This window comes from Ceratotherium simum, chromosome 15 (assembly GCF_057802395.1).
Source record: "Ceratotherium simum simum isolate JZ-2026a chromosome 15, ASM5780239v1, whole genome shotgun sequence".
Taxonomy (NCBI): Eukaryota; Metazoa; Chordata; class Mammalia; order Perissodactyla; family Rhinocerotidae; genus Ceratotherium; species Ceratotherium simum.
The window spans coordinates 39,513,173-39,525,191 of NC_141914.1; the positions used below are offsets into that span (position 1 = coordinate 39,513,173).

Sequence of the window (12,019 nt, forward strand, 5' to 3'; positions counted from 1 at the left end):
ACGCTATAAAACAGAGGTAGTTTGGAACGATTTTGTAATTGTACATATTTCAGAACAGGACAGAATACAAAAGATTAACCCATGTACTTCAGTAAAATAAAAACTTTGGGTTTATTATTGTAAAAGGAATAAGACAGGTAATGGGTTAAAAGTAGATTACTGAATCAGAGTTTGAAACTGTAAACAACGTTGTACTTGTGAGTTCAAACTAGATTTTTAGGAAGTTTTGTAATTGCTTTCTTTAAGCCCTTTAACATATTTTCAGTCATGCAATTCTTTTCATATATTACCTGTAGAAAGCGTGGCTCATCACAGCTCTTATCAGCTCAGAGACTATAGTGCCACATGCACATCAGACCACGGACAGAAATATTTATATAATGTGATTTGTAAGGGAGTCACTGACAGTGACCCATAAATTAGCTGATTCGTTGTTAGTACAGCGCAAATCACCTCCGTTCTGTACCTACGCAAAATAAAATTCTGAGGGTAATCCCACATACGTTCCCCCCAGTGATCATATGTGTATGTTGTATTTATGTGCAAAGGTTCAGTTACTACAATATTCCTTTCAGGTCATTTGGAACTAGGCCCACATAGGTCCATGTGTCAGCATGTGCGTATTCCACATGCACCAACACATAGGACTGTACCCACAAGATATACAAACTGATCCAAACATTGATAAATACATATAAAAATGACACATTCTCATCCTCCTGTATGGAGTTAGATACTTCAGACAGATAAATGATTTCAAAAGTAAGTCAGGAGATTAGTGAAAGAATGTGTGGCTTCTGTTGGGGGCGGGAGAGGGGGTGTAGATGAGAGATGGGGATGAGGAGAGTGTTCCAGAATGCCTGCCATGGTGCCCACACATGCACATGCCACATAGGGAAGGGGGCGGAAGTCTGGGAGGCTCCTTTGCCCATCTGGGAGGATTTCCTACAGCAGGCCGGCTCCCCATCCCACCCCTGGAGAGGAAGAGAATGATAGACTTGATGGTATAGAACAGAGTACTCAGTTTCTTTTATTGGGAGGGAGTGCATGAAATTTTTGAAATTAGTTAGAAATAAAATGAGATGATAAAATGATGATGCTGTTTTGACCATGAGAAAAAAGGAGGGCAGTGTGGCCTTGCCCTCAATGTCCACTGTGGCTGCTTGTGAACAAAGAGCACGACGATTAGATTTATAAAGGACTTTCGATTTCACTGTCAGGAATTTGCTTCACAGAGCACTAGAGAACTATGGAAAATACTGGAAAAAGAAAACTGTGACATCAAGTTGGTAAACTTGAAAAATGAGAGGAATTGCAATTTGCGCGTTGGGTTTAGAAGGGACGAGATCAGGCAGAGAAAGAGCAGAGGGAGAAGCAGATGTAGGTGAGAGGACCCGAGAGGAGGGCAGTAGGGCATGTAGCATCAGTCATGGGGAAAAAGGACTGAAACCCAAGTACAAGAGAACCTGGGAGATGGAGGAAGCGAAAGAGACCCAAAGAAGACACAAGTGTTACTGAAATCACGCAGGGAGAAACGGGTATGATAACTGACTGGTTTAATACCTAACACGATTGAAACAAATCGACATAGTGCCAGGCTTGGCTTGTTCAGCTTAATTTGCTCTTTCTGGATTCTGTCAGGTAGCACATTTCCTCACAGACCCGGAACAGGGCCTGTCCTGTGATTTCAGACACACCACAGCTGTGTATTCTGAAACGGGTGAGTGTTTATGCAAGCCCTGGGCTGCCGGAGAGATGGGGTGGAATCCTGACTAGCTTCCTGGGGCCACGGGATCTGGGCAAGTGACCCAGCTTCTCTGCGCCCCACGGTAATTCCCACTTGGAAGGGTGCAGTGAGGACTGAGTACAGTAAGAATAACGTGTGTGAAGTGCTGAGCACGGCTCAGGCCATCCTCATAGGCTGGGTGGACGGCCGTCATCCTCATGCCCACCAAGGGCTGCAGAAAGCTCCTCTCCCCTGGTGAGCGGGCAGAGGCGGTCTTCATGCTGCGTCCCAACATCATTGCTATGAAAGGACCTGCTGTGTTTCACATCTCTGGAGATACATTTTCTGTGAATACAGCATCGCTGGTTAAAATACTGCAACATCTCCTTGGCTGCCTCCTCCTCCTTTACTGCCCGCCAGCCCCTCCCACCCACACATTTCCTTCTGGGTATTCTTTTCTCACCACCCTTGCTCCTTGGTGATCTCACCCATTGCCTTTAGTCCCTGATTTATATTTCTAGTCTAGATTCTGAGCTTCAAACTTGAATGTCTTCACTTAAATGTGTCACATCAGTCTTAAGTTTAGCATGTCTGAAACGGAATATCCAAACACATGCTTATGAAACCGTGAATGGATGGGGCTTAAATGCCCCGAAGGCCAGAACCCTCCTCCTCCTCACCAGTGGACCCAGACCAGGGTGTTTCATGTCAATAATAGTCGGTGGCGTTTTGTCACTATATAAGTTGTCTGGGGAGGCTGGCCCCGTGGTGTAGCGGTTAAGTGCACACGCTCCACTGCGGTTGCCCGGGGTTCGGACCGGGGCACGCACTGACGCACCAATTGTCAGGCCATGCTGTGGCGGCGTCCCATATAAAGTGGAGGAAGATGGGCACGGATGTTAGCTCAGGGCCAGTCTTCCTCAGCAAAAAGAAGAGGATTGGCATGGATGTTAGCTCAGGGCTGATCTCCCTCGCAAGATAAATAAATAAATAAATAGTCTGGGGATCTGTTTTCCCTACTCTTTTGAGAGTCCCCGGACTTTGCTCACGAGGGTGGAGACCACATCCTGCTCATCTCCAGTTCCCTTGACGAACCCCCCACAATGCCTTGCCCAGGGTAAATACGTATTAACCGCTGGTCAAATTGAATTTTTGCTGAAAGCGTCCCACATTCATCAAATGTTCTAACTTTCGTTCCAAGAAGCCTCATCCGCAGTACAATGGCCCCAGTGTACCTCTCCGTTGACGCCAGCAAGGCCCCAAAGCTGACACTGGAGGCACACCAGCCCTTTCCTACAGCTCTTGCTTCTGCTCCTGTGGTTTGGCACCGTTCGGCATCCTCCCTCGTTCCAGGACCTTGGCAGTTGGATGAAACCATACTAGGTACACCCAGAAATGGACGATGAAGGGAACTGACAGCACAAAGGGGCACTCACTGCAGGCCATTCTCAGAACCTATTCTGTTCCTTTCTCTTCTCCTCTGCACAGGGGAGGCCCTCCTTAGCTGATCATCTCCCTCCTCAACACATAAGAGCATCTCTTATGTGCCCATCTACCCCTCAGTAGGGGCCCCACAGGGGCAGGCACAGTGTTGGAGAGGCAGGCTCTGCTTGCTGGGACCCTCCTTGGTCCAGTAGAGCTGTGCTGTGGACAGGGTAGACTTCACTTGGGGGAGGGGTTGGGGGGAGAGGCCTGGGGGTGGGAGTGAAGCTGGCAAAGGTTTTGTCTCCATGTTGCAAATGCTCAGACAGCCCCTGTGACAGTGACCCAGTATCCCTCCCTGGCAGTGTCCCTCAGCATTTTTCTCCCCTCCTACCCTGCAGATCAGACCCACATTGCACATATCCAGGGCCATACAGCATTCTGTGGAAGTCCCAAAGGGCTGCCTCTATTTCCACCTCCTTCTCTTCTACTCAGGAGGCATATCCAAATTGAGTGAATGAGTGACATCTGTGTAGGAACAGTTTTTTTTTTTTTTTTTTTGAGGAAGATCAGCCCTGAGCTAACATCCATGCCAATCCTCCTCTTTTTGCTGAGGAAGACCGGCTCTGAGCTAACATCTATTGCCAATCCACCTCCTTTTTTTTTTTTTTCCCCCAAAGCCCCAGCAGATAGTTGTACGTCACAGTTGCACATCCCTCTAGTTGCTGTATGTGGGACGCAGCCTCGGCATGGCTGGAGAAGTGGTGCATCGGTGCGCACCCGGGATCCGAACCCGGGCCGCCAGCGGTGGAGCGTGCGCACTTAACCACTAAGCCACGGGACCGGCCCTAGGGACAGTCTTGAATGCTGATTAACAATTGTATTTTAAAAGACAATTGGCACAGCCTTGCCACAGCTATCTAAACTGAGCAAAACGGTTTGGATCCTGTGTTGGGGTGGTACAGAGGAAAAGAATAAAATTACGGCGCTTGGAGACATTCAGAAAATGGTTATTGACTATGATAGCGGGCTACGTGCCTGGCCCAGATGCAATCATTGTGTTAGAAATTTTGCACTTAAGTTTGGTTGTGCTGATATTTAAGGGACAGCTAAAATATAATTTTTTCCCTTTTCTTAATAGTTAATCATTACTAGGTGCTCATTGCCTGCTTTATGGAGCATATGTGGTTTAAATCTTCCTCAGACCAATTCTAAAAGGCAGTTATAGGGCTCCTTGGGATCTGTATTGAATATTACTTAAAATAAGTGGACCATTACTTAAGAGTTAGAAATAGTTTTGCTATACTGAGATTTCTCTTATAACAGCACTTCTAAAGAGCCAATTCTAAAGTCCTTGGTAAAGCACGTGATCTGAAACAATATGCATTGCATGAATCAGTCTTGGTTCGTCTGATGGTCTAAGTCATAAAGCCCAATATTAACACCTGTTTAAAATAATCTGGCAGATAGAGGACTAAAGAATCCTAGAAAGCGAGAGCAATACGTTGCTATCATCATCAATAAATAAACAAACAAACAAACCGTCTTGGGAGGAAAGGGATTAATAGAGTGATAAGCTATCTACTGGGTAGATAAAGATGCAAATAAGTCTGCAAAAAAGGGTGCACAGGGCAGAGAAAGCATGTGTCTCTTCTCCATGTTTTTTTTATCTTTGACTATTTTATACACATGTTTTTTATCTTTAGGAATTTCCTTTTTGCAGTGGTGGAAACATTAACTATTTCACAATTTCCTTCTCTTTACTGAAGATCAAGTTACTTGGGTTCTCCTGCTGGAGTTAGTACCAGTACTACCCTTTTCCGTGAATTGAAGTAATAATGGTTTTCCTATCAGCAGTATTCCAGCAATCTCCTTGGTGTTCCAGAAATATCTCACATGATGCCTTGTTATGCATGGATAGCAGATGTGCATATGTAGCACGGCTCTGAAATTGGAGCCAGATTCCCTGAATCTTAGGCATAAACGAATGATGGCCTGAGCCAGCGCTTCTTCTCTAACCTGCTTCCTGGTGCCCTTCCTGTGCAGGCCCTATCACTTATGGAGCTCTGCTGCAGAGTCAGAATCCTGGGTGCTATTTCAGTGGACTGACATTCACCCTTGGCACATCAGGTCCTCTACCACTAGTTTCAGAACTAGAAGGCCCAGACATGACTTCTTGCTGGCAACGCCTAGCCAGCACTTTGACCTCAATCAAGTCACTTAATACTCTAAGTCCCAATTTCCTGTTTTTTGAAATGAGAATAACAATTAGTATCTACTCTTGCTCAGAGAATTGGTGTCTGTTCCTACAATCTATCATTCGTCCATTCAATAAGTATTTATTGAGAATTTACCTACTTATAAGGCCTGGGGACAAGGATGAATAAGACAAGACATCTGCCGTGGAGAAGCTGTTTGTCCAGTGTTGAATGGATCAAGGAAGATAATATACACATTAAAAGAACAACTTTACTTCACACCCATTAGGCTGGCTATTATAAAAAAAAAAAAAAAGGAAAATAGTGTTGACAAAGATATAGAGAAATTGAAATCCTGGTGCATTGCTGGTAGGAATATATACTGGTATAGCCACTATGGAAAACAGTATGGTGGTTTCTCAAAAAATTAAAAATAGAATTACCATATGATCTAGCAATACCACTTCTGGATATATACCCAAAAGAACTGAAAGCAGGGACTCAGAGACTTGCACAACCATGTTCATAGCAGCATTATTCACAGTAGCCAAAAGGTGGAAACAACCCAAGTATCCATCGGCAGATGAATGGATAAACAAAATGTGATGTATAGAAACAATGAAAGATATTCAGCCTTAAACAGGAATGAAATGCTGACACGTGCCACAACATGGATGAACCTTGAAAACGTTATGATAAGTGAAGTCAAACACAAAAGGACAAATATTGTATGATTCCACTTATACAAGCTACCTACAATAGGCAAATTCATAGAAAAAGTGGAATAGAGATTACCAGGGACTGGGGGAGGGAGGAATGGGGAATTAGTGTTTGATGAATGCAATTTCAGTTTGAGATGATGGAACAGTTCTGGTGATGGTTGCACAACATGGTGAATGTACTTAATACCACTGAACTGTACACTTAAAAATTATTTAAATGGTAAATTTTATGTTATGTGTATTTTACCACAATTTAAAAATAAACTTTATAATCCTTAAAATGCTATACAAATGCAGGATTGTTAACTTGAATTGGAATTAATGGAATTGTGTTTAGAATCAGTTCCTCTTTTAAAAAGTACAGTATGTGGGGCCAGCCCCATGGCGTAGCGGTTAAGTGCATGTGCTCCGCTGCTGGCGGCCCGGGTTCGGATCCTGGGCGCACACCGAGGTACTGCTTGTCAGGCCATTGCTGTGGCGGTGTCCCACATAAAGTGGAGGAAGATGGGCATGGATGTTAGCCCAGGGCCAGTCTTCCTCAGCAAAGAGAGGAGGATTGGCATGGATGTTAGCTCAGGGCTGATCTTCCTCACACAAAAAAAAGAAAAGTACAGTATGCATGAAATTACTTTGTCATTATTTGTTATGTGGTATTGAAGAGCGAGCATCCATCCAGATAAAAATTAATAATAATTTGTTTATGCTCCATCCTCTTCCAAAAAGAATTTGGGGTAGTTTACCCTTAACACATCAGAGTGATGAGATCAAATCCAATTAACATAAGACAAAATATAGAAACTGAGATACAGAAGAGGAGAAGAGAGGACAGATGGCAGAAGGAGCAACTGAGCAAAACTCTAAACTGTTAGCCTTCCAGGAGCCAGGGAACTGTTTATATTCATCAGACCTTTTATTAATGCTTAAAATATCATTGGTGTCAACATAGTCATCGTTTAGGTCTTTAGTGTTTCGCGTTGTTACCATTTATAGTTCTAGGAATTTATTATGTAATTGTGGACCACTTAATCAAAACAGAAGAAAGATGTAAAGCTAAGAACGCATTTTCCTAAGTTTGAGCACCTCAAATAAGCACACCCCTATTCTGTGCTTAATGAAACAGACTTCTAGACAGTTTCCCGCCCTGTTGGCCAAATCAATCTCCTAGACCTTCCCCTGCACTCCTGACCAAGTCTACACTGTAGCCTGGCGTGACCACCATCTCCTCCATCTGGGCTCCCTGCTGCCTCCCACACGCCCCATCCAGACCCTACTCCAGTAGCCTGGTTCCCACAAGGCCCTGTGTGTAGCCAGGACTCCTAGACCCTGCTCCTGTTTCCTTCTTCCTGGAACACCTCCTGTCTTCCCGGCCACATCCTCACCTCTTACAGAGGACAGTTCAGATTTCACCTTCTCCAAGACCTCTCCAGCCCACGTTGATTCCCCTTTTCCTTGCTGTCCTATTGCACATTTCAGTTATACATTAACTATTTAGTTAATTGAGGTTATAAATAAATAGAAAGTCTTATGACCTTTGCTTTTTTTCTTGTGAGAAATGAAAAGCAAGGCACAATTAGACCAAAGACCACATCATACATTTTATTAGAGATGATAATACATTTAGAGAATGATCTATGAGAATCCGGAGGTTATCTAATTTAGCCTTTTGACACATAAAGAAACAGAAACTCTGCGAAGGAAAGTGACTTGCTCAAGGTTACCCTATATATTCGAAGTAGAAATAGACTTTGAAACCTATTTCTCTGAAACCCAGTATTTTTATAACACCATGCTATTTTCATTTTAATTTGTGTTTTATTTAATGATCAGCAAACAGGACTTTATTTTTATTTATTTATTTATTTATTTCCCCTAAAGCCCCAGTAGATAGTTGTATGTCATAGCTGCACATCCTTCTAGTTGCCGTATGTGGGACGTGGCCTCAGCATGGCCGGAGAAGCGGTGCGGCGGTGCGTGCCTGGGATCGGAACCCGGCTGCCAGCGGCGGAGTGCGCGCACTTAACCGCTAAGCCACGGGGCCTGCCCAAGCAAACAGGACTTTAGATGCACCCAAACATAGGCCTAGAGAGACAAGAGAGACAAGGTAATGTCGTGGGAAGAACACTGGCTTTGCCAAAGCCGTGGACCTTGGGCAATTCACTTCATGGCTCTGAGCCTCTGTTTATTCATCGGTAAAATAAGGATGAACTGAATGGTCTTTACAGTTATATCTGCTTCTAGCATTTTACAAACCCACTAGACTGTTGGCCCAGCCCCGCCAAAGAATTGACGAGTACCGGTGGAGCATACATCTCTCGCCTCTGCTCCCTCCGCCACGCTGTTCCCCTCCACCAGGGACACACTTCCCCCTCCTTTTCCCCTTGTTCCTTTCTTTTTTAAACTACGCTTCAACTTCACTCAGCTCAAAACTGGCAGTGTCTTCCACCACCCTTGGCTTAATTACAGTCCCTCCTCTGTACCTGACTCCTCTGACTATCAGGTACCTTATCACAGTGCATTGGAGTCATTGATTTTCTTGTCTCTGCCATTAGACTATGAACTGACGAAGGCCTGGGATTATGGTACATTTCTCGAACCCAAGTGCCTATATTGGTGTCTGGCTCATAGTAGGGAGCCAATAAGAGTTTGGCAAATGGATCTAATGATTTTTGCCTGGGAAGCAAGGGCAATAATGTGGTACTAATTTCATCAGCAGCTGTTGGAAAGAGTTTTCGTGGAAGAGGGAGGATTAGAACTGAGTTTTCAAGAATAATTAGAATTTGAAAGAAAGTATAAAATTTTGATAACACTGGCCTAACTAAAGGGGGGGAGGTGAATAAAAGGAGTGGGTCATATCAGTGTTGCTTAGTTGAATAGCAGAACATCTGCAGTAGAATCATCTGGGGTGCTTGTGAAAATTACAGATTCCACCTGTAGCTCCCACCCACCACTCCCTGTTCTGAATCTGTGGGTCTGGATTTACCTTTAGAGCACGGTCCCTAAGTAGATTCTTATCACATGAATGGAGAATCTTGAAATCCTGGAAGGAACGTTGGCAGTTGCGGACAATTGAAAGCTATTTTAAGTTTTTAAAGAGAGAGAATGAGGGCATGATGGAAATAGAGCTTTAGGAAGAGCATAGACAGGTGATCTGCAAAATAGATTGATGGGAGAGAGATCTTAGAGGTAAGGGTGAGCTGCTCGGAGTGCACCAAAGTATTCAAGATGAGAGGAATGGAGAGTTTATATTGGCAACACCGGAAATAGACAATAAGCAGTGACTCCAAGAGGCATGTTGAGAGATGAAATGACAAGGCTTGGTGACAGATTGAATATAAGTGATAATGGCAGGGAGGAGTTTGAAATGAAAGCTTTAGGGACCCTAGAAAAATGGCGGTTCCACTGACATGCATGCTATTTCTGTCTAATGAGTTCTGTTTCAACCTGAGATGATTGAGGTGTCTGGGAGGCATTCAGGTGAAGACGTGTGTAGACCATTGGCAACATGGGCTTGAGCATGACCAGAGGTCTGGGACGGAGATAAAGATGTCAGAAAGTCAGCAGCATGAGGGAAGAGGAGGGAAGGAAACCTGAAAACCTGAGTTCAGACCTTTGGAGAGCAGCAATATTAGATAGGAGGAGGAAGATAAAGCGAGGAAGGAATAGAGAAGAAATAGAGAGGTGGGTGGTGAATGAAGATTGAATAATAAAGAAAAACCAAAGGAAGACAAAGGTTTAAGGTGAGTATCCGTTATGTCAGATGCTCTAGAGTTTGAGAAGGATAAAAACAGACCTTTCAATTTGGCAAAGAGGATAATAGATGAAAACTAATTTTTAAAAAGTGAAAATCTGTAGTACTGTCTGACATGTATAATGTATAAAATACCAGGAGTAAATGAAAACTCTTGATGGAAATTGTGTTAACAATTAACAAACAAAAATATACTTCTGACAGGCTGGTTCCCAAAAGGATACTCTTCTGTTGGAGAGCTGCGAAATAGGAGTGGTGGGGGATGAGGGGCAAGGGTTAAAAGGGGGAACAGATTAGGATGTAGGGACAAAGAAGAAACTTATCAGGAAAGCCTAACATGTAGGTACTTTAGTGATCTTGCTTAGCAAATAGGGTTGCATTCACTTTTTAAAAAGGCATATTCTTTCCATTCTTGCTCTTTGGTTATAGTGTCATCTGAGACAAACATGAGGTGTCGTATAGAATGGAACCAGATATCCAAAGCTCTGTTTTTATGCTACCTTTAAATACTACTTCAGAGAAGAAACAGTCCCTTAAAACGTATTCTGCCTCCATTTCCTCTTTAATGACCTGGGGGTGGGGGAGTGGAGGGATAGCCACAAGGTGCCAGAATGTACACTAGTGTAGAGTACATTAGTGCAGGCTGGTCTGGCATCATCAACGCCACTCGGTTTTGTAATTGCTAGTGCTCCATCTCTGGGTAGATATCCATCAGGACATAAATTGCTCTAGGTGTTTAAAGGTTTTTAAATTACTTACTTGAGTACTCCCAGTGTTTACTGTTCTTCATCTACACTGTATACACTTTATGACTTTAGATGTTAAATCCTTGAACAAAGTTATATGCTTTGAAATAATAAAGCAGGCAATCATCAGAATCATAAATTTTCTTCCGTTTTATAAGGCTATTTGGAAGGAAAACAAAGGAGGGGAAAGGAAAAAGAATGGCTCAACAGTGGTGTGAGGGCTGTTTTTTAAAAGAAATCTGAACTGAAATGTAGGCTACCAGTGTTCAAGGGACTTGCTATCATTGGAGTTTTATCTGTTGCATCCAACAAGTAAAATGAAGCCATTGGATGAGATCTCTAGACTGTTTTCCAAACTATACGCTGAAACATGACCTGACAGAAGATTTTTTTTCTTCTGAGTTGTGAATATTTTCTTGCTCCAGATTCCTAAAAACTCCTAAGAGTCTCTAAGTTCTTACATTAGCTGTTGGATAATAAGATTGATTTCTGCCCACCACCTAGTTATTTCTGCCTTCTGGCTTCATTTAATGGTCAATACATCCTTAAACAGACTTGCCAAGTTGCTTAAGCCCAATGCTTCACGAGGGCATAAGAGGCTGGCTGTACTCTGGTTTTCTATGAATGCTTAACTGTTGCTCTGGTCCCACTTGATGTCATGGCTCATAGAAATAAATTGGTATCAAGGTCTATATTTCCTTGTGACATAGCAACTGTCATCATTTCAGGATAATTTATAAAAAGCAGAGGAAGCTCTTACTCAGTGACTGTGTCAGCTAAGTGTGATCTTAGAGTAACTTTTTGGTAGTCTTTATACTTCTTGAAATTGTATCCTCTGTCAGCGTGTATCCTTTTTCAGTCTTTCTTTATAACAAGCATTTATAAAAAGATATAAAAATTGTAATTTTAAGAAAGAGTAGTTGAGGTATAAAATATGTAAATTGTAGGATTTATTTATAGCTCTCAAATGGAGCTCATATGTCATTACCTCCAGTAACGTTCATTTTAAAATGTCATGTAAACCATTTTTTTTTAATTATAAAAGCAGTAAGTGTTTAAAGTTTTGTTTTTTTTTTTTTTTGAGGAAGTTTGGCCCTGAGCTAACATCTGTTGCCAATCTTCTTTTTCTTTTTTCTCCCCAAATCCCCAGTACACAGTTGTATATCCTAGTTGTAGGTTCTTCTAGTTCTTCCATGTGGGATGCCGGCTCAGCATGGCTTGAGCAGTGAGTAGGTCCGCACCCAGGATCGGAGCCGGCAAACCCCAGGCCACTGAAGCAGAACACGCAAACTTAACTACTACACCACCGGCCCAGCCCCTTAAACTTTTTGTTTAAATCAAAGATTGTAGAAGAGTGTAGAGTAAAACGTAGAAATTCTCCTTCCTTCCCTGTTTTCTAGCCTTCAGTACCACTCTAGAAAGCATCACTATTAACAATGTCTTGGTTTTTTTGCATG

The 12,019-nt window shown here is 42.9% G+C and overlaps 1 protein-coding gene across 10 annotated transcripts in view; it reads left to right on the top strand.

Moving 5' to 3' along the window:
* MCF2L2 (MCF.2 cell line derived transforming sequence-like 2) overlaps window positions 1-12,019 on the top strand; it is a 239,218-nt gene that overhangs the window by 179,901 nt on the left and 47,298 nt on the right. The gene's annotated exons all lie outside the window — the stretch shown is intronic.